This window comes from Sinocyclocheilus rhinocerous, unplaced genomic scaffold, assembly GCF_001515625.1.
Source record: "Sinocyclocheilus rhinocerous isolate Xijiao unplaced genomic scaffold, SAMN03320098_v1.1 scaffold993, whole genome shotgun sequence".
Lineage (NCBI taxonomy): Eukaryota > Metazoa > Chordata > Actinopteri > Cypriniformes > Cyprinidae > Sinocyclocheilus > Sinocyclocheilus rhinocerous.
This window is the reverse complement of record NW_015639771.1, coordinates 1472217-1484235: the sequence shown is the minus strand read 5'-3', so window position 1 is coordinate 1484235 and position 12019 is coordinate 1472217. Positions and strand designations below refer to the sequence as shown.

The window sequence follows — 12019 nt, the reverse complement described above, 5'->3', positions numbered from 1 at the left end:
CATAGGCCACGCCCTCTTTGGAACCCAGTCGTTTTCGCTTCTAGTGTTACATTTACTTAAACTCTGGAATGGCATGCCTTCTCTGATGACGTCAGTTTGACGGCTTGGGCAGAATATCCTTAAACACACCCCTCCAACCATTAGATTGCTAAGAGTGAGAGACAGAGAGGAGGAGCGCAAAAATAAAACCATGCCCTCTATTTAGTATTCCGTTTCAGATGGAAATACGTCACTACACTGAAATAAAGTCGGCAGCAACATCTGGTTCACGCGGACTTTAATATCAGCAAGCTTTTATTTTGGCGGGCTGCCGGCATGTATATGCAAGTATATGCGCTTTCGGGTTTAGCGCTGTAGAGTGTCAGTGAATGAAATGTCACAGTTTTGCATTGTGTTTTGAAAATGTCAGCGGGTAGCCTAGATTTATGCTTTCAGTTTGAATAGAAAGCTTATACAGTAGAGTTTGTCGATCTAAAATGGTAATGGTGCATTAACAGCTGTCAACCATGTTGGTAGGCAAACGCGCGCTCTGAACTAATTTACACAGCGCATTTCTTATTTTGGTCGCGCCTGCAGACCACTTATGTGCACCCCTGATTATGGGTGTACACTATTATGGTGTACATCTACAATTTCTGTCAAAGGTTAAAGTGTGTAATTTAGGTGTCTTAATCCTCATTAAGTGTGAACCCGAACAGACCCAACGCGGAGTGAGACGCTGATGGTCTGATGTTAATTCTGTCTTATGCAGATGATCCCAGCACCTCGAACTGATCAAGAAGGAACCCATACATTTCCATGAGTGTCTGGGGCTTGAGCATAAGGAATATTCCAGATCCACGGTTGATCTGCAAGAAGAAAACACAACTGAAATGCAACAGCATACATTAATGGAAACCCTAGAGATTTACAGTCTCGGAGTCTGACCTGCTCCAGGCACAGTTCATGATGCTTTGTGATGATGCAGAATTACGTATTTGCCTTGAGCCAACAAAGATTCCCAGTATGGACAGAGGAGAAGGTTCTGACCTTTCCCTGAAGGCTGACCTGCTTTGAGATAGATGCTCACCAGTGGCGTAACTACTGTACTGTAGTGTGTGGACTGTATCAGTATGAAGGATCATGCACAAACTGCGGTTTACTTAATAATGTATTATAGGATATAGACTTCTGGAGAAGACTGTAGAATGGCAGTATCCATGGTAACCAGCTGACACAACTGGATTCAATCACAAAATAACCCAGCAGTCAAAATACCTCTAAAAAGCACATGAAACAAAACAATGTAGTGAACGAGTCAAATGGTTCACTGTTAAACAGCTTAGATATAATACCTGTAATATGAGAACATTACACTTTATAACTTATGCACAAGAAAATATAAGTGAGTCACTTGTCTCAAAGGAGTTCTCACAGATAATATAGAAGAATATAGTGAAATACAGAGGTATACTATAGTCAACCTTCAAAAAGCTTGTCTTATATATACATATTGCTTTAAAAAGTAATACATAACAGTGTTATTTTAGTATCATTGAGACACTATATATTTGTTGTTAATCTTTTGAATTAGTTTTTAAATTTATGTTATTTTCATTTTAATTGTAAAGTTTTAGCAATTTTGCTGTTTCTGTCATTTTTATTATTTTAAAAAAATGTCTAATATATATATATATATATATATATATATATATATTTATTTATTTATTTTTATTTTTTTTCAGTTTTACTTTCAGTTTTTTTAGTAAATCAAGTCAAACTAAATGAACAAACGGTGCAGGATGAATTATGCATTAAAATGTAATACTTAAAAGTTAGGGGTTTGTCCAGATTCCTAAGCCCGAGTATGAGCAATAGTAATAACGATGATTGCCTAAGCAAGAACTACTAAATTATTTAATTAGTGCAACAATTTCAAGACCGTTCAATAATGAGTTTTTCATCTAACAGCAGGAACACACAGCAGTAGGGCTACACAAACAGTCACATCCAGGCTTAATTGTTGCCTGGAACAGCACCAATATACGTGAAGACGAAGGGAAGCAAAACTAATCATCATAACCATCTATGGTTTGTCTTTATGGCAGAATGGGTGCATAAAAATGGCATGCAATTTACCAAAATGATTACTGAAAATGAACAAGAAGGACACACTTCTGACATGATCTGTTCTTGCACATTAAAAAAGCATTCATAAAGAACAACCTCATGTTTTTGGAAGGAAGAGTTCTCCTAAAAATGAACATTACCCAGTATAAACTTACTTCACAGCTGTGGTCACCATTCACTTTCATTGTATGGAAAATTGCAGCTTGGAAATTCTGCTATAAATGGATCCAAAATTCATTCAAAAACACGAGGGTAAATAGATGACAGAATTTTCATTTTTTGGTGAACTATTCTTTTAATGGCGTTCTTAAACAGCACTCAAAGGTCTCCTCACTGAATTAAAGAACTAGACTCAAGTAGCTACTGAGTAGCGGTCCATTAATTCACAATGGCTGGTCCTCCCTCTTTAGCCGTGAGCCGAGACTGAGCCTGTTTGAAGAGTAGAGAGTGATGAGAAGTTCTGAGCTGAAATGAATCTATCCTTTTCTCACCACTGAGCAGAAGCATCAGCAAGTCAGGTCAGGAAATAGAAATGTGTTAAGTTTGCCATAATATAGAGGTGAAGGTACTCTTTGAGGTATACATTTGAGTCTGTCACTGGGTTCGGTCTGTATTAATATCACAGGTGTTGACAGCAGGGGCGCAGGTGAAATTAACTGTGAGAGTGAGCATGACAGATGCTCTTGTTAAAGAAACCATAATAACTATAATATCCCCTTCCCCTTAAAAGAAGTCATATTTGAAAAAATCCTTTTAGACATAAAATAATACATAAAATAAGAAACACTTTACAACTAATACATTTACTCATCCTTTAAAACGACAAAAAGTTATATGAAGTTATGGGTCAAAAAAAAAAAATTTTTTTTTTTTAATGACAATAAGCATGTTTTTCCTCCCAAACCCTCAATAATTTAATGTATAAAAACATTTCACTTTTGAGTTTTTTAATCTCAACCGTGATTTATAATACTTTTTTATTTAAATCAGAAAAAAGACAATAAAACTATACTATGATGATAATATAGATAATTATAGATATTTAAATGTTTATTTTTGGAATTGAAATAATATTTTGGCATTACAATAATGAGTATTAGGGTGGAAATGTGTTTATGAAAATTTGTCACAATGCAAAAAATCTTAAAAGGTCCTAAAGTAGGCCTAATTTTTCTTAAAAACTATAACCTCTTATTTATTTTCTTCAATTTTGGGGTGAAGTATGACCTGGAATCATCTTAAGTTCTAAAACATTTTTTTCCCTATATGAGAATTAGCTGTTTTTCCAAACTGTTCAATTCTAATTTTTAAAACGGATTAGTTTGGAACTTCAAAAATGATTCATTACAAATGACTATTAACTCAACCCCATGCTGGTGCTCTGGCAAGCAGAGCATCTGACAGAAATAACACTCAAGACAAGATTACTTCCAAGCAAAGAGCTATGCAAAAATGAAATCAAGTGCAAAAGAAAGTCTCTTTACCTGAACATTTTCATGTATTTCCTTTTGTGTGAAGAAGGTCAGGTATGGAAGAGCTGTTGCCATGGTGCATGCAGAGAAGTTTGCAATTGCACATTTGCTTTGTAAAGCGCAGGGTTATCTGTCTGTTTCCTAAAAGCTTTAATTATAGGTCTTAAATGGCCTTCTGGGTATTATGTAGTCTGCTGTAGTGTAATAGTAAAGCTTTGGGTGGCTTGAAGAGGCAGAAACGCTTGTGTGACTCCATTGCAGTTAATTGTTACACACACAGTTATGTAAACGATTGACATTGGAACAGATCCAGTGGGAAATTGAATATCACACGAGTGAGTATCAACAAGGACAGTGACACAACGCATTTGATTTGATTGGATAAGTAATCATCTGTAGGAAATGAAGTGCCTCTATTAAGCATTTGCACACAGATAGCAGAGGCGAGACACTACGAAAGGCAAGAAAAACAAACCAAAAAAATAATACAATAATTCAGTCAGACATGAATGCAATTCAGGGCAAGCTGGGAGATATGTCATCAACTTGGAATTGCATTTTAACCTAATTTGTGTACAAACATTTGGCAGTCTGATTGTTAAAATTTGTAAATGTGTAAATTGTGTGATTATGTAAATGTTAAAATCAAAAGTATTATATAAATTAAATATAAATACACTACAGTTCAAAAGTTTGGGGTTGGTAAGATTTTTAAAATGTATTTGAAAGAAGTCTTATGTGCTAACCAAAGCTGCATTTATCTAATAAAAAATAAAGTAAAAATAGTAATATTGTCAAATATTATTATAATTTACTGTTTTCAATTTAAAATAACTGTTAAAATGCTCCTGTGATGGAAAAACGGAATTTTCAGCATTTCTATCAGAAATCATTCTAATATTCTGATTTGGTTGCAGCTTAATATTTCTGTGGAAACCGTGATCCATTTTATTTTAAAATTATTTGATGAATTGAAAGTTCAAAAGAACAGCATTTATTCAAAATAGAAATCTTTTGTAGCATTATAAATGTCTTTACTGTCACTTCTGACCAATTTAATGCATCCTTGCAAAATAAAAGTATTAATTTCTTAAAAAAAAAAAAAGAAAAAAAAAAAGCACTGACCCCAAGCTTTTGGTAGTATATATCCTAAACATTGCAGAAACAAGTATGATATTCCAAACACAGACAAAAATATTCACTGAAAATTTAAATTTAGAGCGCCAAAACATAATTTACTGCTAAAAACACACTGAAACCACACTGATGCATCATAATCAGTGCAGAACCCCCAGCTCACTAAACATACTGAGAAGCCCGCCCATTTTTCTATTGATCTGCAGGCCACACACACTCATCCCACTTCATGGCTGAAGCCTCTGTTATCAAAAGACCTGCGCTGCTATGGCAACCACAGAGAGCTTCTGCCTCAGTTCATAAACTACCATCGATTGCCGCCTCCATTTTCTCACCATGATTAAAGGTCAACAAACTGTCGTGTCAGGGGCAAGGCCCGCTGTTTTCATTTTCATTTACTAAGAATGTGGCGCCGATGACAAATGGATTTTCTCTGCAATTATAGGGCTGAGCAATCAAACGGTCTTTGACAGAGGCTGACATAAATACTAGTGATTCCTGACGTTATCAGTAGCATGTCAGCTAGTGGATATACCCAGAAACAGAATAAAATAATCATATAAGCAATCTCAAAACATAGTAAAAACTGAAAATCGAAGAAAAGGACAATCACACGTTCAGTCAGTCTGGTATGCACTATTTTCAACATCAGGAGCCATGACAACATCAAGTGCTTTATTTTTCTCTGCAAAATGCTGTACCTAATATCATAATTCAGAACCTATCATTTTAAGTTTGCCCCGCAAGTCATGGTTAAATATCATGGCACTTCCAACAAAGGAATGACATTTCTTGCACCCTTTCCTATGAGCTTGGGTTAAAAAATGGAGATAAGTATGAAATGACATACTGTGCTTTCCCTAGAACTGGATTTGGACTGTAATATAGGTTTCATAAAACAATAATTGCATAAATATAAATTAAAATATATATATATAAAAAGTTTTAAAACATTATCTAACATTTTCATTGTTTTAACACCAAGTTATCACACCAATCAATGTGAAATTTCTTTTTTTTTTTGACAGCATGTGTTGAATGCAAAAATGGTGAAATATCCCTGTAAGCTTCCTGCCTCTGAATCTATGTATTTGCACAGAAGTCTCAACCACAAAACACTAATTACCCGGCAGATGATAATGAGTTAATTTAATGTCATCAGTATGTCCTGCAGGCTATAGTTTGGGTTCATCTGCAATTATGCTGTCAGTCAAAACAATGCACAGTTTTACTAAACTGCCATATACCTGACTGCCATATACTTATTTACATAAAATGGCAGGCTTCTCGTTTATACATACTGGCCTACGGGAAGCTGAAAAGTAAAATCCTTTTTCTTCTTATATACATACATACATACATACACACACACACATACATTCATATAACTGTTCATAAAAAAACTGTTGTGTTTAAAAATATAATACCGGTAAATGACTTCATTAATCGACTAGCTAGATAAATGAATATCAATGAATATTTTATTTTTTGATTTTTGATAAATGCTTTATTAAATGAGAACATGAGAGAATTTGGGTGGCAGTAAATGTCATGTTTCCTCATTATTAATCCTACTTGATGGCTCAGAGCACACCACTGTGCAGCAAATGAAATGGCCATTAATTGTGTCATGCACACCCCTTGTGCTTCATTGCTGTTAGCAATTAAAATATGCACTTTGCCATCACGAATAGCTGTCTTTGAACACCTTGTTCATCACATCCAGTGATGTACACTCGAGAAACACACTTATTCATTATGCGGAGGGCTGCTAGAATTAAGCAGAATGTAAGTGAGCTACAAAACGAATAAGTGTTGGAGTGAAAGAGCAAATTAAGACACTTGTATAAAAAATTATTTATTTATTTAGCCTGGATACTGGCCTGACCTGCAAGCTTTCATTTGCTGTTTTGTGTTGTGCATTTAATATCTACAGTGTGTTTCCTGAGCAATCATTTGAACTCTGAATTTCAAAGTAAAGGTTAACCTTTCTTCAAGCGATGATTCAGTGTACTTTTTACGCATTAAGCAAACCTTTAAACTTTGATGCAAATGCCTCATTGAAGTGTAAAGCTGTAATTTTTAATATGTGTGGCTGTTCAGAGTTCAGAAGAACATCTATGACATTTTAATGAAGGTTGGAACTGCAAAGAATGTAAGTCGAGTTACTTTTGGGAAATGACTCAATGTTCAGTCTCACCTTTGCTTGAGTAACGCTGAGGTGGGAGGTCAAAAGGCACTGGGAAACCTTTGGAGGAGCTGGAGGCCGGAAACACATTCTTCTCCACAGGAAATGTGCTCATATTCTACACAGACAAAGAGAAAGCACATGTATTCATGCTCAGTAGGAATGTGCAAATCTGTTTATGTTCAAAATCAACCAGTCTGATATTCAACATAAATAGGCAAAATATAAATGATATAATAATTTAAAACTGTCACTGTTCACACACAAAAATGGAAAATATTAAAAGATGACCAGCAACACTGCAGGAGAGGCTGCATCTCAGAATTCATTTTTCACTGCAGAAAAATATTTTTTATAATAAAATAATAAAAAAATATGTTTTTAATAAATAGTCACTAATTGACCAGCTGGTTGTCAGATGACTAGTTGACTAGTCAATCATCCTGCCCAACCCTACTGCCTAAAAATTTAGTTAAGAATAACTAGGATCCTACAAAAAAAAGTTTTCACCCAAATAAATAATTATGTGTAATAATAAGTACAATTCTGAAATATATGGCAAAAACACAACAGCGTTTACATAAAAAGAACCAGTGCATTATTCGCATTGTCCAAAAAAAACAAAACAAAAAACAAACCCATTGAAAGTCCCATTTATTTTAACCCCATTTATTTTAAGATATGCTATGACTTCCATTAAATTAGATGATGGAGACAACACATGACAAAAGTGCTCGTCCAGCTCTAATGAGAATGTGTGCATTTACTCATCCTGTTTTCTGTGGAAAAAGCCAGAGGGGAGCACGGCTGTTCTGAGGAAAGCTAAACTCTCATTTGTGTGGTGGGCAACTGGGCATGATGATGGAGGGGGCTGGATAGATGTAAAGGGCAGTGGGGAATATATCACCCAGACTCAGACAGCTAAAGCTTTCACAAAACCCAGAGAGATGCAGCAGGTGCAGGCAGCACACAAACACTCCTGCTATTTGTGAAGAAAAAAAAAAACCCGGGAATATGGAAGGCATCTGGGGAAGTTTAGCAAGCTTTTTTACATACATTTATATTTAATTATTTAGCAGACACTTTTATCCAAAGTGACTTACAAATGAGGAGAATAGAAGCATTTAGGACTCTTAACCATTGAGATTAATTCAAGATTTAAGACCACCAGCACTGACCTCCATGTTATATATATATATATATATATATATATATATACACACACTGTGTGTGTGTGTATTTACGCAAAAAATTTAAATAATGACAGTAAAACAAATCAGCAAAAACTTCCTAATAACCTTCAAAATTCTAGTTGCTGTCACAAATAACGCAGATAAATTGTGCTTGTGTAACTAATAATAGCATCTTAGTGGTTGAGCAGAGGTTAATGTGGTCTGGAGTAACATGAGGGTGAATTCATAATTGAGTGATTTATCGGAATTTCTTCTCAATCAGCAGCATTCAGACACATTGACAGAGTTTAAGCATATTTAATTGTTTAGCACTAGTTTTCTCATTACTTATATTGAATCCAGCTGTTCTGTTTAGCCCCAGCTGCTTTTGGTTGCAGTAAAAAACAAGTAGCCAATTCGGTGGTTCAAGATGATGCCAAAGAGTAAACATCCAATTGGGTCAGAGCTTAAGTGGTTAACCAAGAATATTTCAACTCATCCAACAGTTTGTAAAAGCAAACACAAAACAAAAATGAATTCACTAAACAGAATGCCATGAATCTATATACATTGTGAAAAACATAATTTCTGCTTACTTGAAGCCTTATAATATGGTTACCTTCACAACATGGTTAATTTTTTGTTTTAATTTGTGGTGCAATTACGTGCATCTCAATGTTAGCGCATGTTATACTGAACATTAATTTCCTTACAGATTTCTGTAATGGCCTTGACTGCTTGGAGGAGCTAGCAATGAGCAATATATGTAAATACTGAATCAGAAAATTTGACAAAATTATGAAATCCTGAATTAAGCAAAGCATGACTCATGAACTGCATCATCACCTCAATGAACTTTTCCACGACATTCTAATTTATTGAGATGCACCTGTACTTTGTTAAGTCCACTAGCTTTGTTGGTGGTAAAAGAGGACAAGGGCGAGTTTGGCTCACTAATAACCACTGGTTATGATTGGCGTATGGCAACACAGCATGACTGAGACAACGTGATGCTGTACTGAAAACTTGCGAACACGTTGTCAAACTTGAACAGTCTGATCTCGGCAAATACACAAAATAATGTTCTTTTTAGCAGCATCATATGACCCCTTTAAACAAGAGAACTTTAATTAAAGCACCACACTGTGGCAAACAAAAAAACGTGACTCGTTATGAAAATGATGGAGCATGACCTCGAACTGATGAAAAAATAACTTCAATAGTCAACATGCAGCCTCATTTGTAACTTAAGCAAGCAACCAAGTATTATAATGTGTATTGAATGCAAATATAATGTCCTAAAAAAATGCTAAGTGAAAATATAGACAGCCTAAAAAAATGGCTAAAAAACCTTGTGATTTATTCAAAAATGTCCTCTAGCAAGAACTAACCATGACATAAACAAGACTGTGTTCAGCTAAAACAAAAAGGCTTCAGGCCACAAAAAAAAAGACACAACACATCCCTTTTGAATAAGAGAGCACAACCTTTCACTATCCTCTTTCAAACTCGTGCTTTCCCCCCCCTCTTTTTTTCCACGGCAAGAGAACTGAACCATACTGTTGCTTAGCAACTTTTGAAGTAATTCTAAGACTTACCCTGACAACAAGGACAAATTACCCTGTGAATATGTGAGCGAAACACAAAAGTGCTCTCTCTACATATGGAGAAATAAGAGATCTACCCCAAAACGTTATGTATAGTATTTACACACTTACAGTAGTTTAGAAGTAAGCTCAGAGACTCTACAGTACAGACATCTTTTTGTCTCTGTTGAGCTCCTTCTCTTGAAGTTCCTTCTCTTGAGGGTTTTACTGGAGATCTTAATTTCTCTTTTAAACTACAACCCTGCTGGAAAAAGGCTAAAGTGCTAGACTCATCAACCAGTAGCAAATATTTTGAAACATGACTAGAAGATCTAGGTAACACTTATTTTGGTTAGAGTTAACATGGTTTACACAGTAAACTCCATGATTTTCCAAGACCTTTCCAAACTTGGAAATCACACTTTTGAAATTCCTCTCCATATTTCCAGGTTTCCAGGAATTTGGGAGTCCTCAGTTAATAAACGAGTGGCAATTACATTTACCATCTTATCATGTGCAGCTTACCCAGGTGGTTTACCAGTCTTAACCAGGCTGATTAAGATGCTCTGATGGGCCAACTTTGGTAGTCCAACTGTGTAATCACCTAACATAGCTTGTACCAGATAATGCCCATCTTTGATTAACTAGAGACCTCCAGCCACAATCAGAAGCTGGTTTTAATTGGATTTAGCAGAAGGCCAAAAATGCACAGATACTAGAACAGGCTTTGAAACAATGAAATATTATGAAGATCTCAGTTGTCATGTATTGACTTGAGTCGCAATACTCACAAACGCTGAAGGCAGGTAAAGGACTCCCAGTTCATAGGAGCGAACCATAATCTGAGTGTTGTTCTTCTCCAGGGCGCCCCAGGCAGCTTTTGATAAATTAGCACTGTGGAAGATACCAGCAGATGAAGTTTCACACATGTCTCAAAGTCAAACAATCATGTAAATGTCACCTAAACCAGAAGTGTTAGCATTAAATATGTCAAAGCTAAAGGATATTGTTGAGGAGATTTTTCAGACTGCAATTACTGAATATTTAATGCATTTTGGACTTACAAGTTTAAGAATGACAAGCTATGCCTGAAGGCTTCACACCCACTGTAGGCTTTAATCTTCATAAAAAGGTCTATGAGTAACTCATCGCCAGACACGACTGACCTAGAGACTCCCTATGCATTTCAACCACAATTAAAGCCACTGCTTTGAGAAATGCCATAGGAACAGTGGCCATTCACGCTGCCTTGAGATGAAAATAACATGGGCTTTAATGCCACAGCCACAGGAACATCATATGTTAAAAGATTTGACTAAAGAATATCTTTGTCTGCTGGTAAAAGAGAGGTGTATCTCCTGGGTTTTAAAACCAGAATCTCTCCTCAGAGATTGTTTTTCTAGGGCAAAACAGCCAAAACACAAGCTTTCAATTGCTAAACCTAACATGCTATTCCTGGATGTAATTTGAAAGATAATCAAAGAGAAGAGTCTTCTTTTACCACATCATTGTGTTTTATAACCCACCTGACGTTTGTCCACTCCACTTCACCACTAAGACAAGTCTTTACCACTTCAATAGACCGATTGCACTAAAGGGCTTTGATTATCTGTAAAAGCGCTGTTCGAGGAAACTTGTTAACGGTCCAGAGTCCATGGTGCTAACTAACAAACATATAACCTCCCAGACTGAAGAAACAGGAAAGTGGTTATGATTTTGCAGCTAAGAAACGGCCAATGAAAGGGGATGGAATAATCTTAAATAAACAAACATATCAGGCTTATGTTGTGTAAATAGAAATTTACAGGGCCTGAGGGATCCTTCGAGTGGAACACTATCAATGCAGCACAGAAGACACAAATCTGCCAGGGATCAGGGTAAACCAAGCCTCCTTCTTCCAAGAGCATTATTTCAGCAGTTATGCGCAGTTCTCTGAAGAACAAAGGAGCAGAAAGGGTGCTGATCTCATCCGGCTCAGCATTAAGATGACATATTCAAGGCAATAGCGACGTATTTTGGTGTTTGTTGTAACAAACTAACACAATCACATACACTGTATGCATCACTGACAAAACCTAACTGGGTAACTGACTTCACTGTTGATGGGATTATGCCTAAAATTCTGTATTTCCTTCTAGACTGCCCTCTTATTTGCTAAATATATATCTGAACTGATATATGAGAAACGTTTCATAATCTCATTTTGCTAAAGCAGCTTGAATGTGAAATAACAAAAAGGCAAAAAATCTTAATAAAACAGGTGCTTAACATGATGTGCAAATCAGCAAGTGTTTAAAAAAGCTAAATTACTATTATTGTACAAAACTATATATATATATATATATATATATATTT

The 12019-nt window shown here is 35.7% G+C and overlaps 1 pseudogene; it reads right to left on the bottom strand.

Moving 5' to 3' along the window:
* Positions 1 to 774: 774 nt before the first annotated feature.
* The window catches only part of LOC107751800 (tyrosyl-DNA phosphodiesterase 1-like), a 22389-nt pseudogene continuing 11144 nt past the window's right edge, over positions 775 to 12019 (bottom strand).